Here is a 3,437-nt window from a genome sequence, read left to right as displayed (position 1 = left end):
GTTCTCAACATATAACCTCAGCCCCTAAACCATCCTCCTTTGTCCTGCTTTGTAATATTGGAGCTGGGCCTTGTAATCAGTTCTCCTTTAACACTTGGCATAATGTTAAACATTATAGTAGAAGGCTCTGGAAGGATACCACAGGGGAGAAGACCCCCTCTTCCAGAAACCAGTGGTTTTCCCCTTTTGCTATAGTGATATGCAGCTGAGCTGCCATTCTCATGTGGGTCACTCAATAGTGTGTCCCCTGGGGAGTGGATTCTTAGCACGTTTTGCCAGAACTCCAGATGCAGCTTTCTCGTGAGATTTGTTCTCACCTCAGAGGTAGCCACTCCCAGCAAGTTTCAGTGCCCTGCTCCCATCCTCTTCAGCTGGTGGCTTCCTAGTAGTGTTGCTCGAATCCCTTTGTGCAGTTAGTTTCTGCTGGCCAGGCGTGGTGTGCAACACCTCGGTGAAATACTCTGCCCTCCAGTGGGAGACAGTCGCACCTTCTGCAACTGGTTCTGAACATCAGTCTGCGTAGCTTTCTTCCAAGTTTCTCTTCCTTGAATACTCTCTTTTAGTCCTAGAGGTAGTGACTGCCACTTACATCTGTCTTTTCTGTATTCTTTAGATTCTCTTTACCATTCTTATTGGTAAATTCCCTCTTATGAATTAATAATTCTTCATATTCATATTTCCCAGTGCAAACGACTAGTTTGGTTGCTGCCCGCCAGCTGACACTGGCTGATAGAGACGCAGATCTTTGCAGGGAAACAGTAGGGAGATGGACGCACCCTGCCTGACAACATCCTGAAAGAATCCACTCGTTGCACTTGGTCCTGAGCTTGAGGGGAGGTGTCGAAGTTCTCTTCCTTAAGCTTTCGACAGATTTCACTACACTTTTCTTTCAGTAAAGTTATTGCGTACCAGCCACCTCTCCCACCCCCTGCAAAGAAAAAAGGTCTGTGGTTTTGCGGGGATAATGGAGCCACCGGGCCGCAGTGCGGAAGTCCAGGCACTGATCCTTGACCTCGGGGCACTCTCCTATCTCTCAGGCGCAAGGTCTGTGGGCACAGATGGGTAGGACATGCTAGAACTCGGGGATAAGAGGGTCATGCGGCTTCCGGGACCATCAGCAAGAAGGACAATACCAACCCGCAGAAGAAAAAGTCCAGGAAGTCCTCAGAGACACTGACCTTCCCACGGACATGCACCAGCAATTCTAAGCACTGTGCTACTCTGACGAGAAGGATGCACCTCCACTGTTACCCAGTGACCCTGGTCAAGGCCACCGCACAGTTAAGGCCAAGTTGGGCCCCAAGAAGGCGTGGTCCTGTAAGTGGATGCCATTCACCAACCTAGTCTGCAAGGCTGAAGCCACGTTCTTCCACTGGCGACAGGCAGTTTTGTCATTAGCCACGATCGGGATGATCACCAGCGGTTTAAGAAGAGGTCTGTGGAGGACTTGAAGGAGCGATATTACCATATCTGTGCCAAGCTGGCCAACATGCACGCCATGCCAAACACAGACCTCAAGATACCAGGGTTTGATGCTGGGCACCTGCAACGGCGGAAGGAACAGCTGAAGCGTTGCCCGGTAACAAGCCTCAGAGCAGGTGGCGGCGGAGAAGTACCCGCTACGTAAGCTGCGCCAGATCTAGTCCCGGCAGAAGGAGCGTGAGGAGCCTAGCCAGGACTCGCTGAAGCTATTCACAGCCGCAGACCCCGCTGCGGAGCAAGGACCCCGAGAAGCAGCCGCCCCAGGAAAAGGAGGCCGAGAAGCCAACTGTTCGTGAGACTGCAGGCATCAAGTTTCCAGACTTCAAGCCTGCAGGCCTCACCCCGTGGAGCCAGCAGAGGAAGCTGCCAGGGTGCGGGCCAGAATATCAAGGCCCTGGAACAGGTGCTGGGTGTGGAGCTGAGCCTGACACCCGCAGAGGAGCTGGTACGAGCCAAGGACCGAACTGGTGCGGCTGAACGAGCCCAGGCAAGCCTGCGCCAACTGCGAGGGTGAGCTGCGGGTGCCTGCACGAGGCTCTGGTCCGGGCTGGGTGCTGGGAGGCCGCCATGCCAGCGTCTTCCCGCCCGCGGTGCCGAACCTGGCCTCGACCCTGACCCCAGCAAGGACACCGTCATCGACCATCGTCGTGTGGTGGGCACACCCTTTGCGCCCACGAGGAAGCGACGGGAATTGTCTCCAGCTCCTCTTCTGTGAAGGAGGCGGAGAAGCCGTGTGAGGCCACACGTGGTGTGCGATGCTGCTGCGTAGAGCTGGTGAGTTGGGAAAAAAACAACCCCAAAATCTTTTTACCTAAATGAAGACTGTAAGGGAAGTAACTCTGCACATCAAAGTACGCAGTGCTTCTTCATACTTATGTAAATATCCTATGTTTATGTAATATTTGTTTTTTTCAGTAATTAGCTTATAATAGTTTATCTATGCAAACTCATTTTTAAAAAGTTTTTTTTTCCCTGAAAATTTAGAGCACCGGAAAGATTCACAATGAATTGCACATGTTATTGTGTAGTGGTGTTCATTACATTTCCTACTGAAGTATCTTATTCTCAGAGCGGAGGGAGCTAAAGCCCTAGGGCAGAGTTGGAGGGAATCTTTTGAGTTTGAGTTTGAAGGTAATGGCCATAATATTTAGTATTCTAGTTTATTTTATTTTCTGTTTCATAAAAGAGTCTATTCTGTTTTCATATGTAAAAATTACGCTTCAAGTTACCATTAAATTTCTTAATATTTTCCTTAAAATTCCTAACACAATATTTAAGTTCCACGAAGATATACATGTTCAGCAGTGATTTTTAACTGTGACTTTCTACCTCCTGGTTGGTGGCCAAGTTCCCCCAGAAGTGCAAATTCCCTCGTATGATATGTAATGACTATACCCTTAGAGAGTCTAAACACAGTTTCAAGCTGGTTCAATTCAGTTTTTCCAGCCTTACCTGCCTACTATATAGCTTACCACCTGTTTCTTCTTGGGCTTAAAAGAATCCTTAAGCTTTTTAAAAAAATTTTATTGGAGTATAGTTGATTTACAATGTTGTATTAGTTTCAGGTGAAGAACCCTTAAGCTTTGAGAGGAGACATGTTATCAGGAAGAAATTCAGGTGGGGCATATGCAGTTTTGCAACACGGGCAGCTCTCCTTCTGGGTGGCTATTGGGCGAGGTGTTAGCTGATGATAAATTGAAATCTCCTGTAGATGATATCAGAACTGGTAATGGTTGTTCCATGAGCCAAACTTGATCATGTGAACTTTGGGTAGTTAGTTTATGCACTGTACTCTCTGTAGTCCTGTGGGGCAACTTGGTCCTTGAACAAGAGCAACGGTCTCTCTTGGTTGTCTTTCTTGGTGTGTACCTGTTAACCATTTCCTCTGGACATTCTTGCTCTCTATGATTGTGATCTATCATTCTAATTTTCCTTCTTTTCTTTTGTTTTTATCT

At 48.2% G+C, this 3,437-nt stretch overlaps 1 pseudogene; it reads left to right on the top strand.

Moving 5' to 3' along the window:
* The first annotated feature begins 1,069 nt into the window (after positions 1 to 1,069).
* On the top strand, positions 1,070 to 2,301 carry LOC115867621 (DNA methyltransferase 1-associated protein 1 pseudogene; annotated as a pseudogene).
* Positions 2,302 to 3,437: the final 1,136 nt, after the last annotated feature.

The sequence above is a fragment of the Globicephala melas genome, chromosome 21, assembly GCF_963455315.2.
Source record: "Globicephala melas chromosome 21, mGloMel1.2, whole genome shotgun sequence".
NCBI lineage: Eukaryota > Metazoa > Chordata > Mammalia > Artiodactyla > Delphinidae > Globicephala > Globicephala melas.
Note: the sequence above shows the minus strand (reverse complement) of the source record. Positions and strands in the feature narration are given on the sequence as shown.